This window comes from Panulirus ornatus, chromosome 2 (assembly GCF_036320965.1).
Source record: "Panulirus ornatus isolate Po-2019 chromosome 2, ASM3632096v1, whole genome shotgun sequence".
Taxonomy (NCBI): domain Eukaryota; kingdom Metazoa; phylum Arthropoda; class Malacostraca; order Decapoda; family Palinuridae; genus Panulirus; species Panulirus ornatus.
Genome location: NC_092225.1, coordinates 102,381,408 through 102,402,564, shown reverse-complemented (window position 1 = coordinate 102,402,564; position 21,157 = coordinate 102,381,408). Strand labels below are relative to the sequence as shown.

Sequence of the window (21,157 nt, the reverse complement as noted above, 5' to 3'; positions counted from 1 at the left end):
CTTATCTTATAAATATATGAACGTAAGTAAACTACTCGCGTGACCAACATACGGCGCGGTTGTGTTATGAACGAGCAGATTGCAGATAGTAAACAAGGACAAGGGAAATGGGTTTTTTTTTTAGGCTCACGGTTCCTGAACGAATACTTGTGTTTATGTTTCCCTGTTGAGCAGCCACCTGCCGGAGCCATCACGTCGTGTCCTAGAGCCCGCCATCCTAATCTTCCGTAGCGCCCCTGGGAAACGCAAACAAAGACCCCCCCCCCCCCCTTTTTTTCTTCCTCCTCCTCCTCCTGTTTCTTACCCTCTCTACTTTTTCTCTCTAGTCACATTTGTTTTCCTATCCCATCCTCTGTCTCATTAAACAATTTATTGCATTCCAGATGACAGAGATAGCTTGGGAAATCAATAATAAAAAGGCTATAAATATATATAATTCCTATTCATCACTGCGGCGTCGAATGCTTCTTTACGATCGTCAGGTCTTCAGTTATCACCGATCCTTATGTCTTCCTGCTAAGATGGGCGGTGCTCCCTACCCCGATGTTGCCACGCGAGGGACAATCATGATCGTTCTCATCATTTATCATAGGAATTCCTCATCTAAAATTCACTTTACACCTTAGACCTATTTATAAAAATCGTCGTCAGCGATTATGGAAGAGAAGAAGGCAGTATTCCCGAAGACGAAGGAATATTTTCATATAGGACAGCAAGGATAAGGTGCCCAACCTCTCGCCCGCGCAGGGACGGGTAAAATTAAATTTGTAGAGGATGGGAATTTCTGCCATATTCTTTCTCGCTATTTCCACACATTTGGCCTTCGTCTGATCTGTTTTGTGAGCGTTAGGCATTGAAGAGGTAGCAGCTGAATGTAATCATACCATCATTCATGTTCATTGTGTTGTCAAACTAAAGATTATTGGAGCTATTGATCTTTCAAGGTTAGATTTGTACATTCTACGTCACTAGATTTTGACTGATACTTAAATGTACGACGGTTCGTCTTAAGATGGTGAATATTCTGAAACATTTGTTGCCATAATGATATCTCAAATGATATGACGTATGTATGTATGTCTATGTATGGAGCATGAGGGTTGATTGAGCCGTAACCATTCTATTCCAAGCTTTCAATCCCCTACCACGCTCCCACCAGCCCTCCAACATACCCTTCCCGAATTCCTGACTTCCAAAAAGGGGGGAAAACATTTCCTCCAATCAACAGTCAAAGGAAATTTACCTGGAATGTCTCCAAATAGCTCTACAGATGTTCGTATTTTTTTTTTTTCCACGCGTCTGAGCTGTCCCAGATTATATGTATACATGTGTCTATAACAGTATGTGCTATTCATGTGTTGTCTATAACATGATGTTCCCAGCGGTACATGTGGAGTGATGGTATAGTACATGTGTAGTGATGGTACAGTACAAGTGAAGTGATTGTATAATATATGTGGTGATGGTATAGGAAATGTGAAGTGATGATATAGTACATGCGGATTGATGGTATGTTACATTTGGAGTGATGGTATAGTACATGCAAAGTTATGTGATAGTATATGTGGAGTGATGGTATATTCATAATCATATTTCCTGGTGTTAGCAGTATGCAGTGTTCTTATTGATGGATAATTCTCGTTGTTAAACTATAAGGCTTTCATCACCTCGGTCAGTAGAGGCAATCAGCGACGGCGTTTGGACGCTCACGACCTGCTACCTTCTTAGACCCAACCCATATCATGAATAACAAACAAAATCTTATAAGGTAAATATATATATATATATATATATATATATATATATATATATATATATATATATATATATATATATTATGACTGGGAATACATCATGAGTACTGTGGTGAGCAACAAGGTAAAGAAAACGTAAGTAATCATTGCTCTGGTCATCACTCAAGCGACTAGGCTTGCGTCAGTCTTTCTCGCTGTTGACATCAAATCCTTGTTAATGTTCACATTACAAAGCGTTCACTGTGGTTATAATGCTTTTCTCGTCCTCCGGATAACAGTTAAGTTTTCATTAATAATGTTAGTCATAAATGCATTATATTTTAAACATCACTTTCGGTGGTGAGTGATGTACGAGAGGAGTGCAGCGTCAGTCGACCAGTTCGTATGAATACCAAGATATCATCTGGTCAGGTAAAATTGATTGAAGGTCCCACCGAGACTCGAACTCGGATTGTTGGATTCAGAGTCCAAAGTGCTAACCATTACACCATGGGACCGTGGTGAAATGGGATGCAGTTGCATGGTTTCATATCATTTTCTTTACTTTCTTATTCCGTTACCTCCCACTCTACAAAACAGACGTTTATTAAGTATCAGTGAATATTTACTCGTAAAATGTTCAATATAGATTCAAGAATAACACGAATGAACAGAACTGAGAACCGGGCTTCTGCTCTGAAACAAATGTTGTGTGCGTGAGTTGTGAGCAGAGCGAGAGCGGCGCTAGCCACACTACCCGTCACAAAATCCTGTGTTATGAGGCGCTGTTGCAGGATGGGCCGGACGTGGCGCAAGCGGCCCGCATCTGCTGGCCCAGGGACATGTGACGGCCACCCTCCCTGCTGCTGCTGCTGCTGTCTGCCTCCTGGCCTGGCTGGCCGCCCAGTACGCCTCGTGATGCCGAAGTGTTGCGCAAGACTCCCTCCGTCAGGTCATTATAATATATAATAAACACGTGAGATCTTCGCAATGCCAGCCGTCGTCACCCCCCGAGACAGACTCGTTTCTGTCTCTGTCTGTCTGTCTACTTTCTTTCTTCCTCTCTTGTGGCCCCTCATCCTCTACCTACCTCCAGAGGGACGGAGGAGGAGAACGCTCGCCCTACCTGATGAATCCTATCGTCCCAGACGTCCGTCGCCGAGGTCCGTACGGACGGACGGACGCCCTGCACGTGCCTGGACTGGCACGACGCTGCCTTTCACGACCTAACCATACCCTCAGTGGCCAACAGCGTATCATAAGTCCCGTCTGTAAGCTGCTGGTGTATTTCTATCCCGCAACCTTCCTTCTCCAGGTGATATCGTTTTTTTTCTTTTTTCTTTTTTTTTTTTTTTTTTTTTTAGATCTGTGAACACCTGTTCGTCTCCACGGGATTCGCATGAATGATTAATAGTGTTGTTAGCAGAGAGAGAGAGAGAGAGAGAGAGAGAGAGAGAGAGAGAGAGAGAGAGAGAGAGAGTGTGTGTGTGTAAGAGAGATGTAAAGAAAAGGAATCCTAAGTATCTTATTGTACAACAAATACTTTTATTTCAACTACGATTAATTTGTGACCCCCTTATTGAAGTCTGGAAATGCACAATCCAAATGTATTTTGGAGGTGTGACATTACTTCTTTTTTCACATTTTCATATCAAAGATTCAGTTGTCAGTCACATGGGGATCACTATACTCATCAGTTGACAACCTAATTCGTAAATTCCCAAACTACGCAAGAAAAAACAAAAACAAAAAAGGAGCGGTGTTTTTATTACGCGCAAATGAGGGTCATGCAACCCACATGTGTTTGGGGAGTAAGCGTTCCTCTGCGGAGCAAGAGGGAACAGAGGGCACACATAGACACCTTTCAAGCTCTCGACACACACTGACGCGTCAGCGGCGAGCGGCGGCGGAGGTAGACCACTCGGCTGAGTCCTTACTTACTATGTATAGTTTCACCAGTCTCTGTGGTTGACATGATAAAGCACGAGCCATCATTAGAGTTATCTTACCCCAGAAATGCCTGTATATCTATGTAGGTTCAAATACGTATCTTTTTGTATTTCTAAATATGTAATTTTGTATCGGACGCAATGTAAAGGTCTTGTGTATGTGAGGCTGTGGCTTCAAGGGAACGGATTTCTCTGCTCTTTACTGAAAATGTCTAATTATATATATATATATATATATATATATATATATATATATATATATATATATATATATATATATATATATATATATATATATATATCGATAGCCATAGAAACTGTCGACAGCCAGAGACCTATTATCATCGAGTGTCGACAGCCAGAATTCCTTCTATAATTATAATCATCGAGTGTCGACAGCCTGAAAACCTTATACGATTATCGACTCTCGATAGCCATAGCTCATCAGATTACCTATAGAGAAACTCCTTCAAATGTTTATTACACCATTTTCTACGAGGTCAGCAGATACTCTGCCTTCTTGATCCAACCTCCTTGAATTAGTCCATCCATAGTAAACAATGAGACTAACAGTCATAGGTTTACTGTCTCGCAAGAAGAATGAACTCTGATGCTGTAGTAAGCCTGACCCACGTCTGTACCAGCGCGATCTGGCCACATCATCATCATCATCACTCACCACTCACGCAGCACGAGGCCTGGCAGCCAACCTCACCCGCCCTCTCAGACAGAACACCATAAACACGATGAGCATTTCCTCTTAATGACGTTCCACATCCCGTCCCGTCAAGACTTACTTATTAATTGTATATGCATATGTACACTCTTTCAATTGGGCATCTGGCATAGGCTAAAGCATATGCAAATGCATAGCGTGAATGAGATGCATTTGATTAAAGCACTGCCCGTGATGTCTCAACTAACATAATATACGGGCATATATATATATATATATATATATATATATATATATATATATATATATATATATATATATATGTTGGCAGCTATAGATAATCACTCTAATAACGTTTATTGTACACTGAACGCAGAATACACGTGGATTTTGTAAGTTGGGCATCAGAACACTCAGCAGTCTGGGTCATTCAGGCAGGCAACGTCAATTATCATGTCAAGTAATCGTTGAATTCTCTCTTCTAGTGTCAAAGTTACTACCAAGTCCACATACAGCACTACTTTGTGGATAATCCATACACAATTATGTAACGTCATGCACTGCTGCTTCCTGTCTGGATGTCGTTTGTGTTACTAAAGCGAGAAATAACGTTCTGTTTATCACAAGTATTTGTTGTGTGTGTATGTTGTTGAATTTATTGGTTATCGACTGCTGTGCAGTTATTCAGCTGATTATATATGTTCCATACATATTCGCTGTTCCCCGCATTGGTGTGCTGATAATAATAATATGGCTCAATACAGAGGGAGGAGGAAGCGTGACGCCATTCACTATAACATTCGAAGCTTTATGATGTTCTGTTACGTACAGGTGGAGGTGTTCGTCCCAGGCCCCGTGCTCCCACACTCACGCTTCTTGGGGCCAGCCAAGAGAGTGGGTGGGGGTGGATGGCACTCGGTCACTCTCCAGACCGTCTGGTCAGGTTTAAGGTTGTTGAACTGTTAGAACGTGAGCAAAGATGAAGGTTGCTTGACTACAGTCGATATATATATATACATATATATATATATATATATATATATATATATATATATATATATATATATATATATATATATATATATATATATATATATTGATATTATGACGATCACACAAATCTATGATAATCTTATGAAGGGGTAATCCCACCATAGTAGTTTAGATACTTTTTGTTCATTGAAAATCTACAAGACACTGCAAGTTGCACGGAGGAAAACAGGCGCATGACAGAAAAATGATACATAAAGTTTAAGATTCCAAAACAAGCAGGCTTGTTTCCACTATGCAGTATATATATATATATATATATATATATATATATATATATATATATATATATATATATATATATATATATATATATATATACCGTAGTTGAGCAACTTTCATCTTTCCTCACGTTCTAACAGTTCAACAACCTCGATCAACTCCACTGTTGGCTGGCCCCCAGAAGCGTGAGTGTGGGAGCACGGGGCCTGAGACGAACACCTCCACCTGCACGTAACAGAACTTCATAAAGCTTCGAACATTTAAAGTGAAAGGTGTCACACTTCCTCCTCCTTCGGTATTGTGAGCGAGATTATTTGTGTTAGTACATAACGATATCTTAATATTGAATATATACATATATCACCAGCAAAGAGTGAGGTCAGAGCTTTCGTCTTTCGATAGCATCAATCAGCGAACATCGATTCCCTACCGCAATAGCATCTCCTCGACCGACAACGTGACCCGACCTCGTATTTACCCGGCCATCACCGTAGGGTGGCTCTGACGTTACTCATCTACGATGTAACACAGATAGTACGAGGCAGAGAATCTGACCTTTTATCCCGCAGAGGTCAAGTATAGCTCGATCACGTTTCTGCGTGGGAGCTAAAGTGTCCTATCAAAGCTAACCTAGAAAAGCCCATGATCATTTACTTTACGTCCCATTGATGACATGCACCAGACTAGACCTGGAAGTCCTTACATCCCCGTTTACCTTCACCAATGGAACACTTATCGTACCGCACTCCTAGTCTCAACCATTAAAACAGTACTTGACATCACATTCGACAACTTGCTTACTTCACATAAACATATCAACAGTAAGGCCGCCCAGACACGACACGCCCTAGGTGGACTGAGTCATTTTCAGCGTGCTACAATCAAACTGTATCTATACAAAGCCCTGATCCGTCCACTCATTGTATACCCTCAACGCCACGGTGTCGCTTGCAGCCAAAACTCATATGATAAATCTACAGCGGGTCGAAGACAAGGCACTGAGTTGGATATCTAACACCAACTGGCAGAAATTTCATAATATATGAATTCATACATCAGCGTGCGAAGATGCCTCTAGTGAATACATACTTAACATTCAGTAATAGGACAAATAAACAGTCAACAACCTTACAATGTATTGTTCACTGACTTTCTGAAGATTATAGACCACAGAAACAGGAACCTCTCAACAAAGTTAATGGCCTCTCCCAGATCCAAAATTTGTGGCTTGAAGCTAGCCTACGGCCCCTCTAACCTTTTTTTTTTTCCATTGCACCTATCCCTCTCATCTGCAGGTTACTAATCTTTAGATAAAAGAAAAAAACTAGCACCCTCTGGAAAAAATAGATATATGACCTTTCTCATGACGCCACTCCTTTTCTACCACAATCCTACCTTGGCTCCGTCACTTATATATATATATATATATATATATATATATATACATATATGCTGTTACATGTGTATTCATATGTGTATAGGTCGATGAACCGTAACTCCACATGTACACCCTCTAAGCACAACTCAAAATACATCTTTTAGCATATCTATTCTGGTAATCGTAAGTCCAGACAATAAAGATTTGCTTTTAACCCGTAGAAGATATAAATATGATGAGCTTTCATAAGTAAATATATTCAGTATTTCATACATCATCATTAGGATAGTAGTCTGGAAGAAAACATGGATTTCCACGTGTGTCCCATCAAAATAATAGAGAAAATGGTATTTCATTTTCTGTCGAGTAATATACTAGTAACTAATCTATATTTTATAATATTTATGATAAATTTCTTTGCTTCAGCTAAGTACCATGTATGAATAAATTCATATACACCTGATATGCAAGAACAAAGAATACATTGTTTCACCTCTTCAGTATGGACTATGAACAAGTTTTCAGCAAACTGATAACAATGATCAGGTACATTCCTATCATCATAAATCAAATTTTTTGTGGTGAAGCAATTTACGGCAAATAATACATATCCACTTATAAGTGCTCCACTAAACTGTAGTTACACACAGGCCGATTTGTGCCGATAAATGGTATCCCGAACACACACACCTGACCTGTGGCAGTAATGGCACACCCGTAAACATGCTATCAATGACCAGAGAACATCCCAAGCTTAGTATTGGCCATTGTTTACCTATGCATACTTTTCTAGCACAATCTGGGAGAGAGAGAGAGTGAGAGAGAGAGAGAGAGAGAGAGAGAGAGAGAGAGAGAGAGAGAGAGAGAGAGAGAGAGAGAGAGAGAGAGAGAGTAAAAAGATTGGCCAAACTAAGCTTGTCACGGGCTTTTGCTAATGACAGCCCGTTCGCTGATGTGCCATTATTGGCACAGTTCGGGTGTATGTGTGTGTGTGTGTGTGTGTGTGTGTGTGTGTGTGCGCGCGCGCTCGTGGTGATATACTGTATATCTACCGGAATAGGTCGTGTTGATATGTGGGTCTGTTTAACATGTGAGGAATTGCTTCATTCCAAATAAATATTATTCGCATTTAGAAAAGATTCGAAGGAAAGAACAATGTTGAATCCTCTTCAGCATCCATTAACGAAGAAAAATGCTATGTAATGGACAGTACTGTGGGCCTGACTCTACATGTTAAGTTACGGTAAAATCTATATTAAAGTATGAATATGGAGGATGTTATTGACAGTTATGATTACCAAATCACGAATACTGAAGCATAGATTCATGCACTGTACATTTAGTTCGTAAAATCACATTCGCTTCAAATTTTCAATTTTGGGGAGATTATTAGAATGATTTTGGTTTAGATATTTTGCTCTTTTACTTAAGTAGAAGAGGTACATCCGTATTACAGATGCTATGCAGTAAATTGAAAAAAAAAAGTCAATGAACATCTTTTTTCAGTACATTAGTTAGCGTATTACGCACACTGACAGCATTACATTCTTGTTAGATATTCTAATATCACTAACAAACATAGATGTCTTTAGATGAAGCAATGAACACTCTCAATGTACAGACATTTGTAATGTTTCATTCCATTTGTTTTCGTGTGCCAGTTGTATGTACAGAAATTTATGGTGATCTTCGAATGAACCTGATTTGAATGCAAAATGTTATAATCTTCAAGCAGGTGTCTGACAGCAGCTCAGGCAAGTACTTTGGATAGTGGTACATGGCAGCTGCCCTGACGTCACCGATTTTTATATTTTTTGCTGAAGTTTCTAACTAGTTGAGGGAGAAAATGTAAAATTCTTTAGAATGAATAAAGTACATATCATATATCAATTTTACCTGCATGGAAAATGAGGTCACAAGGACCATTCCGTCTGTTGCATTTATAAAGTTCAAAACATTAAAGGAATCTCATCCCATACGAACAGTACCACACAGCGTTTTTATCAACGTTATGTATGGTAAGTTATGAGAAGGGGAAGTTAGTGAACAAGACTTAGTATTACACCTGATCGGTTGGTTATTTAGGATTTTATCCCATCAACTGCCAGGATCATTAAGGCCATCAACGTCAAGTTATAACCATCAAACGAAAAAAAAAATTATCACACCAGGTTTTCTGGGTAATTCTAAGCCCATACCCGACCTCCCACTTGGATCTAGCTAATCTTTAACTACAGCTACTATCAACGTAGCTGATGGCGAGCCGACGTCATGAGGCAGACGGAGGGAGGTGGACCGGGAGGCGTACTGGACGAAGAGAGAGAAAGAGGCGTGGCGCGGCGCGGTGCGGTGTGGCGGTCCGGTGCAGCAGCGGTAGACGCGAGACGAAGCTATTTAAATCGCCATGCAGCGCTGTTGTCGCTTTAGCGGGTTACCTGGGGTGAAGGTGAGGGGACCTTAGTAGGTGTTGGGGGAGCGTTGAAGGTATGAGGGTGAGGAGGGAGGTCGTGTGGATGGTGCTGGAGGGAGGTTTGAAGGTTGAGGGGGAGGAGGCAAGTCGTGAGTAGTGCTACAGGGAGGGTTGAGGGGGGTGTAGGGAGATGCTGCTGGACCAGGGTTGAAGGTTGAGGGGTAGTAGGGAGGCCGTGAGGTGGTGTCCTGGAATTGAGTTTGAATGAAGGAGGAGGGAGATCGTGGTGGGGGGAAAGGGCTGAAGAATGTAAGGATGACAGAGCAGGAACACGGGTGTAAGTGGCCCTCACGACCCCTCACCGTAGCCTCCACACGACAGGAGACCATAAGACACCAGATTCAACCCATCCACTCACGAACAAGGCTCCCCGCGTTCCTACTCTCGGCTCCATGCAACTAACTGCTGCCGCTCGTCTTCGTTTTAATATTTCATCTTCCCTTATTGTTTTGTATTCATTATTCACAGAGTTATAAGTTTTCAGTTGTTCTCCGACCCACAGATATGTATGTGTACGTCTGTTTGTGTGTCAGTGTTTACGTGACTTTGCAAGTGTGCGGAGGATATATTCATTTATGAAATACTCATTCTTACAAGCGGATTACTTTTAATTACTTGGAATTGAGAACCTTCATTACCGAACGTCTGACGACCCATTTTTTCTCATATATGAAGAGACGAGGGAATGATTATCATTAATCAGGTCAATATACGAACTTCAGCTTGCCTCTCACTGAGAAGATCCTTCATGATAAGAGGAAACGAAAGAGACGCCACTTTTAACTTGAAAATCATTGTCCTTCAGAAAGATTAATGGTAATTTTATTGCAAGGATCGCCCTGTCGCTGTTAAGTATCTCACTAGATGCTGTTCTTGTACCAAGACACAAGAAACAATCTGACTTCAGGTTCTTAGTTGTGTTTCAACACGACCATGATTACCAGGTGCTGATATCTGGACATAAGAGTATGAATATCTATCTTTTCGAGTGTCGACTGGACACATAGACACTCAAAGATTAAATAAATTTCATTATTGTTTGATGTAAATCACATAAGGCTAGTGAACACTTCCCCCGTCTAAAGGCTAGACTCAGATGTACCAAATAACCTGGCCCGCCCCATTCAACCTCCTGGTCCCACAGCAAATCCCCGTCGCTACCATCATTCAAGCACACTCTGCTAATCTTCTAAACAAGATATACGCTGATCACCCATTGGTTAAGATTAGCTAAAAAAAATATGATGTAGAGGAAGCAATACAATATCATTGTTACAGGCCGGAAGAGAAACTCATCCGTACAGTTAATAATAACACGGGTGCTGCTAGGTGTCATGCAGCCAACCACACAGACTAGGCCGCATGGCGGCTTAGTAAGCCTACAAACACATGGCTGTCAAGCTTTCTTTTCTTACCCTAGGTTGTTGTACATTCTATCTGCCTCAAAAACAAGCGCGATGCTGACGTTCACCCGACAGACAGACACACACTTAACACGTAATATGCTGACGTTCACCCGACAGACAGACACACACACACACTTAACACGTACGTCCTTTTTCTTTCACATGTCGTACACTGGGCCGAAGAGGCGACGTCACAGCTTCTCCTCAATAGGACAACATAACCATCGAGCCTCAACCATGTGACCGGTCTAAATACAATCCAAAAACATCAATGATGCTAATTTTGGTCAAAACTAAGTAAAAGCGTCTTTTACCATTATTTATGATAATTTAGAGTGTTTTGTACAATTTCGGTGGTTGAGAAGGAATTAATTCCGTTAGTTGTCAGTGTGGGAATTAACACGCATTCACGTAATCATCCGGAGAAAACTCTTTTTAACCTTTTGAACTGCTGACTTACTGTAAAAGTTAACGTTTTGGGGAAGATATGATATGCACATATGCTACACAAATAAAGATGATAAAGATAGAGAACAAACACGACAGTATGAGGACAGAGGAATCTTATTGCAATATAGAAAGTCATGAAGGACAGGATGTGAGACAGAAGCTGAAGATTATATAGATTAGGAGGTTCTGCATGAATGCTAGAGGATTGGCGATGATGAAGTGAGAGAAGATTCAAAAATGAAAGACATGGCCCGAAGACTAATGAAGGATGAAAGATAGAAGACCTAGGCTTTGAGGATAGAAGGTTAAGGAAATGATGAAAGGCTGAGGATAAACAATAGATCATAGACAGACGTGGACAAGAAGTTATCAAAGATTAACGTTGAAGGATATAGAAATGAACATAGAACATATGGCTAAAGGGTAGAGGATTATAGCCCGCAAATGAAAGAGGAGAGATGGGCAATGATTGATTGTAGAGGTATATGAAAAAGAAAGCTTGAAGTTAGAGAATGTATGTAAAAAGTTTAACGTTGAAGAGTTCAGAAGGAAAGATGAAAAACACATGAAAGTATTCTGCACGATGACCGAGAATAAAGAATTAGGAATAGCGACATAAGATGAAGAAATAAGATAGAAAAAAATCAATCGTGATGCCACTAGAGAAAACGTAAATGTAAGTTAAGGGAAACTATTAAATGTTGACTGGACGGTACCTTGCCCAACATTGGAATACAGAATGTACGGAAAGTATTACAGAAATGAAAGTATAAGACAAGGGAGTTGAGGAAATATGTGACAAATACTAAAATCATAAGATAGAGATGTATATATCATAGATATGGACGTCGGTTATGCAAAAATCTCGTCACATGTGAGGGAGGGAGGAGGGAGGAGCCTAGTCACCCTGCCACGCGTCGCACACCGGGCCAAAAAGGTAGCATCACAGCCTTTCTCCAACAGAACAACATAACCACAGACTCTCAACCATCACGTCACTGCTCTATAAATGGCTTTAGTATCCTCAATAATCTTACGATGTGGGTCAAATCTAAGAAAGAAGACGCACATGTTGATGAAGAAATACAAGAGATTGCTAAGCTATTCATTATATAGTGTTGTGCAACTGTGGAAGTGAGGAGAGGAACTTCTCGTCTGACATCGCGTTTGTCAGCTTAGAAAATGGATACTCATTCACATGTACATATTGATGGTGAAATGACTAAAAGAGTGACATGTATTTACATGATCATTGATTATAGTTAGCGACATGTATTGATATGAGCATTGATTATAATCAGACATGTATTTATATGATCATTGATTATGATTAGCGACATGTATTCATATGATCATTGATTATAATCAGTGACATGTATTGATATGATCATTGATTATAATCAGCGACATGTATTGATATGATCATTGATTGTAATTATTGATATAATTACTATTCTATTGCATAATTAGATTTGCTTTCAGTCTAGCTTGAGATAGCAACTTAGTTTACTGAGCACTGATCGATCCAGCGACGATATAATGTAGCAAAATGGGTTGTTCTTTATTTCTACTCCTTGAGCAACAACAGGTGCGACCTGTGGGTAAGGTGGCACGACCTGACTCTTTAGAACCTACACACGCAGACACACACACACACACGTGGTCCCACACACCTCCACTTCCCGGCACATGTAAGCACGTTGGGCCAGAAAGACGAACTTCACAAGAAACCCAACAGGGCAACATAACAATACACGGTTCTCGAGAGAGATCCAATAGTCTTTATAATAATCCTAGTTTTGATCATGCTTGGCCGAGAAGAACAGATTAATGATGGACATGGTATCAAAAATTATCTAAATTCTAGTTTAACACTATGGAGGTTAGGAAGGAACTCTCTCCTAGTCAATACTGCCGACAGATTGATATATTCCAGAGAGATGGCTGACGAGATAGTGACTAAGAGGGGAGAGAACAGGGAAATAAAGTAGAATCATGAGACGGTTATCAAGATAATCAGTAAAACAGAAAGGCAAGATGACATCTGGGAGAAAACTATGTTGAGAAAGATCGAGAGGACAAAAAGAGACAGAGGTTTGGGCAAGTAACTGAGGAGGAGAACGAAGTGAAGAAGCGCAAGTTTATCATTGTTAACTTTGGATATATCAAAAGACACACAAGTATCTTCCTTATGGTCCCATGGTGTAATGGTTAGCACTTTGGACTCTGAATCCAACAATCCGAGTTCGAGTCTCGGTGGGACCTTCTAGTCTTTATGGACTTCCGTGGTGTATTGGCTAGCGTCGTTGACCATGCATGACCCTTGGAATGACCTGTCAGGGTTCGAAAACTAAGTGGGTCGGTCGGCCCACAAACACCCCAGCTGCTCAAAGTCGACTTGGTTGGTGATGGTACCTGGCTTAGGTTGGGAAGTATGTGTGTATACACATAAAGAGGTATGGCAAATACATACATGGTTAAAAGACGGAGCAACCCGAGTGTAAAACGTATTACTTGGAACACATGATTATTAATCACACACACACACACACACACACATTGGTGTGGTTTTGGTCACCCCCCGTGTCAAAGTTTAGGCCAAGGACGCGACCTCACAACCTTTCCTCAACAGGACGACATAACCCTCGGGTCACGACGATCTATATACGTTCCAGTAATCTGCATAATGCTCTGGTATCATCAAATGTGACCACGAAACTACTCCTCTATCACTTTGATAGAAAGGACTTCTCTCCTGTTTCGTTGCAAGCATGACGAATTTTCTTGTACTCATATTACCATTCTATGAATGACACATCAACTATATAGATTTAACAAACATAATGTCGTCATATTCTCTCATCTAAATCTCGGAGGTTGTGTAAAATGGTTCGCACTTGTAGCGTATATAGACTAGGTATGGCGACACGATCTTCCGATGGCGTACATCACTGCAGGTGTTGTGGCTTGACAAATGTCATTAATTAAAATCTTACGTAACTCATCCCAAGTGCCCCTTCCTCGTCGCCTCCTACCGGCACATGTCGCACACTGAGCCAAACAGAAGACGTCACAGCCTATCTCCAACAGGACAACATAACTATCCGCCCTCAACCTTGTCACGCTTGTATATACTTGATGGTGGCTCAATGTGGCCTATCTTTGTTTATATATATATATATATATATATATATATATATATATATATATATATATATATATATATATATATATATCCCCTGGGGATAGGGGATTAAGAATACTTCCCACGTATTCCCTGCGTGTCGTAGAAGGCGTATAAAAGGGCAGGGAGCGGGGGGCTGGAAATCCTCCCCTCTCATTTTTTTTTTTTTTAATTTTCCAAAAGAAGGAACAGAGTGGGGCCAGGTGAGGATATTCCAAAAAAGGCCCAGTCCTCTGTTCTTAACGCTACCTCGCTAACGCGGGAAATGGCGAATAGTTTAAAAGAAAAAAAAGAAATATATATATATATATATATATATATATATATATATATATATATATATATATATATATATATATATATAATTACAATTACATTATTAGTTATACAACTTTTAAAGGTTAAAATTTTCTGTGGAGCTGGCAATAGATGAATCCGTAAGGGTTATGACTCAGAACCCAAACTATAAGATATACGAATACATTGATGTCATCAATATCTCTATGTTACGGTTGAGGATTATGTTTCACTGAAGTCTGAGAGCAGAACCAAATCATTTTCTTCAGGGCTATGAACTAGCTGGCATTACAGTCCCTGAGCTTGTCCTTCCTGCATCGTAAGTTGCCAGACGTACGACATCCAGAGAGAGAGACGGGTGGTACTGGAGATGGTGGTGAAGAAGTCTTTGATAAGAGAGACGGTTGATGTGAGTGTGAATAGGAGGAGCTGTAGTGGAAGAATTCTTGTTCAATAAACTAGCGAGATGAGTTATAATAAAAAAAAATAATGATTTGGGAAGTAATAAGGAGATGGAGCTAAACGAGACTGTATTAATCTTTACTGAACAACACACACACACACACACACACACACACACACACACGCACACTCAGGTCGCCCCTCACTTCCTGGCACATGTAGCACGTTGGACCAAAAAGGCGAACTTCACAGTCAAAACCAACAGAACAACATAACCATCCACGGTTCTCTATACGATCAGGTAGTCTATATATAATGCTCCGATTTTGATCACGTTTCACCGAGAAACATAAACTCGGCAAGAATTATAACGCTAGATATCATTCATTATATTCTTATGTAACTGTGGGAGTTAGAGAAAACTTCCTCCCAGGAAATTGCCGACAGGTTGGCATTTTCAGATGTTATATATTATCGTTTGGTGGATGAAATTACTTTAAAACTGACACATATTTACATCCCTGATAACTGGTTTTTTTTTTTTCAGTGTCGAGGAGTACGCTCCACTGAATCAAATGATTTCTTCAGTAATACTATGCTGGTTGGCAACTCTGTCCCTAAGTGTTTCACTGTATCGTAAGCTGCCAGACGTACGATACCCTTAAGACCATAGAAGAATGTGATGAGAGACATTTAGAAAGGGATGTGGTTACGGAGATAGTGACGGGGAAGGGCTAAGGTGGGAGATAACAGGGCAATGAAAGTAGTAATATGAGATGGAAATCATAATACAGATAGCAAGAGACGATAACACGAGAACACCATGTTTGGGTAAGATAGTGATACACTAAGACTGGAGTTTGGGGATGACGGTGAACGAAGAGAGAAAACCATATGAGGCTAAGAAAACTTCTTAACAACGGACACACACACACACACACACACACACACACACATGGTATCTACGGTCCCATGGTGTAATGGTTAGCACTTTGGACTCTGAATCCAACAATCCGAGTTCGAGTCTCGGTGGGACCTTCAATTGTTTATGGACTCATCCGGGTTCGAATTAATCGTGGCAGTCGGCCCGTAGCCAACTCCGCTACTTATCCTCCACGTGAGGCTGGTACTGGCTCGGGCTGGGTTGTGTATGTGTGTGTTTGTATGAATCTGTGTATACACATAACTAAAGAACCGGCAAATATGCTAAGGTTGCGAGATGGAGCAACACGTGTGTAAACTTTTTTCCCGTAACACATGATGAGTAATCACACACACACACACACACACACACACACACACACGTGGCCCTGGTTACTTATCCCCACCCCTCCCCTCCACGTGTCAAACTCTAGGGCAAGGAGGGGCGACTTCACAACCTTTCCTCAACAGGACAACATAACCTCCAGGTCACAACGTTATCACGGATCTGTATACACTCCGTCAACTTCTGTAATGCCCTGATATTGATTAAATGTAGCAAAGAAACTTCTCTTGGTGATGATCAACGAGGGGATGGTTATGTTTTAACTGTTTTTTGTATCACTTTAATAACTAAATGCAATTGTTATGTTTTAATTGTTTCTTGTATCACTTTAATAACTAAATGTAATTCTCTCCTGTTTAGTTGAAAACATAATTAAATCCTATATAAATATGACCGTTTTGTAAATGCACACATCAATTACAAATTTGAGAGATGAATAATATCGATTTATTGTCTAATCTAAATATCGAAGGTTAATTGATTGAACGTGCAGCTAAAAAATATAGAATAGTATGGCAACACTCTTTTGCTATACGATACATCACTGTACGATATAATCAGGTCAAAGCTAGTAATGCTAAACTAGCTGCCAACATAGTCCCTGTGTCCTGTCCTTCACTGTACCGTAAGCTGCCAGACGTACGACACAATAAGACTCGCATGTCTCTACGGTGATGAGGAATGTTTGTTTAATGAGAGAGACGGTTGAAGAGATAGTAATATATTACAAGGGTTTGAAGTGGAATAATTCTTACCGATAAATAGTTGTGTAATGTGACGATTAAGACAAAATATAATGATTTGGGATTAAATGGCTACACTGAGAGAAGGGAGACTGACTGTATGGCACTGTACTGAACGACACACACACACACACACCACACACACACATGTGCCCTTCCCTTCCTGGCACATGTTACACGTTGGACCAAAAAGGCGAAGTTCACAAACAAACCCAACAGAACAACATAACTATCCGCGATTCAGTGTGCCATTCTACAGTCTACATAATACTCCGATTTTTATCACGTTAAGCCAAGAAGGAGTATAAATTGTTAATGAAATATGACACTAAAAACTATTCATTATATCCTAGTGAAGCTGTAAAGTTACGAAAATTCTTTAATGGTAAAATTGCCGTCAGTTAGACATTTTCATTATAAATATATATATATATATATATATATATATATATATATATATATATATATATATATATATATATATATATATATTCTCGCCTTGTGAATGAATTTTCTAGAAAATTAGCACACATATCCATGTCTTTTACAACTGCTATTTCTTCAGTGCCGAAGAACACGTTCCATGAAAGTGTAAATTTGAACAAGATTATCTCTTCAGTATTGCTGAGCTGGTTGGCAACTCCGTCCCTAAGTGTGTTGTCCTTCACTGTATAACGTAAGTTGCCAGACGTACGACACCAAAGGCTCTGATGGCACAGGAAAATATGTCGAGAGATGTTCAGAGAGAGGTATGGTTGTAAGATGGTGACTAAGACGGTCTGAAGTGAGTGAGATGAGAGAAATGGAAATCAGTAACATGAGACGGTTATCAGACAATGATATAAAACCAGATGGACAAGAAACTCGACAAATTCATGTTTGGGTAAGATAGTGAGTAACAAGAGATAGAGGATTGGAGAAGGAAGTAAATGACGAGACAGAACGAAGTGAGGCAGCGTAAATCTATTCCCTCAGCGATATATATGAACACACACACACACACACACACACACACACTGCAATTGAAATCACGGTCCCATGGTGTAATGGTTAGCACTTTGGACTCTGAATCCAACAATCCGAGTTCGAGTCTCGGTGGGACCTTCTATTCTTTATGGACTTCCGTGGTGTATTGGCTAGCGTCGTTGGCCATGATTCTTGCACTAAACCCCCCGAGCTCAAATACTAAACTAGACATTCCGCCCACAGTCAACCCAGCTGCTCATCTTCCCCTCGTTGATGATACATGGTTACGGCTGGGATGTGTGAGTGTATGTCTTTTGACACATACACATAGAAAGGCATGGCAAACATATATGCATGGTTAAGAGACGGAACAACACGTGTGTAAAACTTTCTCTCTCTGTAAAACGTAATTAGTATTCAAACACATACAGACAGACAGACACCTAACGTGGCCCTTGTCTACAACACCCCCCCACCCCTTCCTCCTTCCATCCACGTGTCAAAGTTTAGGCCAAGTAGGCGACATCACAACCTTTCCTCAACAGGACAACATAACCTTAGGTTCAAAACTTTATCACGGATCTATAACGCTCCATCGACCCTAGGAAGCTTCTCTTGATGAGGAGAATAACTTCTGAGGTTTTAGATCATCTATTTCATGTTTTTGTATCACTTTAGTGGTTAGAAGGGATTTCTCTCCTGCTTGGTTGCATAAATCATATTCGTATGACCATTATGTAAATGACACGTCAACTATAGATAAAGAAATATGATGATATCGTTATAATCTTAAACCTAGACCTCGATGGTTAGAATCTAATAGGCTAATATATGGCAACGCTCAATTACGATGCCATACTTAACTGTTTCTTTGAGTTGACAGACATTACTTTCTACGAATTTGGTTTATGCAATGAAGTTCCTCGTAATAACACGTAGCCCTGGTCGCACACACACACACACACATGTTCTCACTTAGTGTCACATGTCACACAGTGGGCCAAAGAGGCGAAATCACAGCCTATCTCCAACAGGACAACATAATTGTACGCCCTCACCCATGGCTTGCTTTAGTATACGTTTCTATATACTTGATAATGGTCTTATTTTGATGAAATTTTGCTTATATATATATATATATATATATATATATATATATATATATATATATATATTAAAATTACGTTATTACGTAATATATGTTTAGAAATTTTCCAGAGATAGTTGATAAGGTAGTGAGTAAAGTAGAATCATGAGACGGTTATCAAGCCAATAATAAGTAAGACGAACACATCTAGAGAAAAATCATGTTGGGGAATAATAGGAAACAAGAGACAGAGGTTTGGGGAAATAATTGAAGAGAAAAAAAAATTAAGTGAAGCAGCGTAAAGTTTATTGTTAACGTCGGATGTATTAACACACACACACACACACACACAGTGCTCTCACGGCCCTATGAAGCACTTTGGACTCTGAATCCAGCATTTCGTGTGGGATCTTCATTTATTTATGGGCTTCCGTGGTGTACTTGGTTTGCGTCGTTGACCATGATTCTTGCAATAGCCGGCCCAGGACCGAATCCTAGGCGTGGCATTCGTCCTACAGCCTACATAGCTGCTCATCCTCACCTCTGGGGTACTTAGTACCTGCCTGGCTTATGTAGTAGGCTGTGGTCTGTGCATAGACGCACTAAAAAGACTTAGCACATATCCACATGGATAGGAGATGGAATTATTCCGTGTATATCTCTCCCTGGAACACATAGTTAATAAGCACACACAAATACACACGTACACACACGTGACCCCCTCCATCATCCCCACTCACACCCTTCACGTGTCAAATCTTAGGCCAAGGAGGCGACCTCACAACCTTCCTTCAACAGGACAACATAACCCTTGGGGGCCACAACTATATTACGGTCTACAGACGTTCCAACAATCTGTATAATTCTATAATATTGATCAAATGTTGCTAAGAACCTTCTCTCAAAGACGAAAAAAGGTCAAGATTATTGATTTTAATTCCTGAATCAATTCTAGTAGTTCGAAAGGAGCTGCACACGGTTTAGTCGTAAGCATGAATTTTTGTATATTCATATGACCGACCATTTTGTGAACATGTCGACTATATGATGGTATCGTTACTATCCTCAATCTAAATTTCGAAGATTATCTATAACTTGTTAGAATCTATCATCTAATATTTTTGTTTGCTATGGCAACGCTGAATTACGAAGCCTTACATGTGGAAATTACAACAGTAGGTAATTGACATCCTACTTACTGGTACACACGTCGCACACTGGGCCAAAGAGGTGACGTCACTGCATATCTCCAATAGAATGACATAACTACCGACGCTGAACCATATCACAATTCGCTATACGGTCGAAAAACCTTACAACGATGGCCTGATTTTGATCATCTTTTGCTTATAGATATATCATTGTAATATAATTGTGTTTAGTAATGTTATAAAACTTTAGAAGAATAAGATGGTATGTTCTACGGACGAATGCCAACAAATGAATTCTTAAAATTACACTTTCAGCGTTTTGCGCTTGAAATAAAGTGCAAAACAGGAATAATTATGTTAAAGTCATAAATATTTCTATGCCTCTGTCGAGGATGAAGATTATATTTCACTGAAATCTGAGATCAGAACCAAATCACTTCAGTATTACTGAACTAGCTGGCAACTCCGCCCCTAAGTGTATTGTCCTTCACAGTACCGTAAGTTGCCAGACATACGACACCTAAGACTCCGATGGCACTGGAGATGGAGATAAGAGAGAGAGAGAGAGAGAGAGAGAGAGAGAGAGAGAGAGAGAGAGAGAGAGAGAGAGAGAGAGAGAGAGAGAGAGACGGTTGATGAGATAGTGACGATGTAAGGACTTCGTGTCAATGAAGAGATGTCAGGTACGGCTGTTTATTACAAGTGGAGAGATTACATGACTGTACA

At 40.2% G+C, this 21,157-nt stretch overlaps 4 non-coding genes across 4 annotated transcripts; 3 read left to right on the top strand and 1 right to left on the bottom strand.

Annotated features, from left to right (window-relative positions):
* Nucleotides 1-2,179: 2,179 nt before the first annotated feature.
* Nucleotides 2,180-2,251, bottom strand: TRNAQ-CUG (transfer RNA glutamine (anticodon CUG)). Its single transcript has one exon. It is a non-coding gene; the product is annotated as a tRNA-Gln (tRNA).
* Nucleotides 2,252-13,527: 11,276 nt separating this feature from the next.
* On the top strand, nucleotides 13,528-13,599 carry TRNAQ-CUG (transfer RNA glutamine (anticodon CUG)). Its single transcript has one exon. It is a non-coding gene; the product is annotated as a tRNA-Gln (tRNA).
* Nucleotides 13,600-16,183: 2,584 nt separating this feature from the next.
* TRNAQ-CUG (transfer RNA glutamine (anticodon CUG)) lies at nucleotides 16,184-16,255 on the top strand. Its single transcript has one exon. It is a non-coding gene; the product is annotated as a tRNA-Gln (tRNA).
* A 2,004-nt stretch (nucleotides 16,256-18,259) lies between these two features.
* On the top strand, nucleotides 18,260-18,331 carry TRNAQ-CUG (transfer RNA glutamine (anticodon CUG)). The gene has a single exon. It is a non-coding gene; the product is annotated as a tRNA-Gln (tRNA).
* Nucleotides 18,332-21,157: the final 2,826 nt, after the last annotated feature.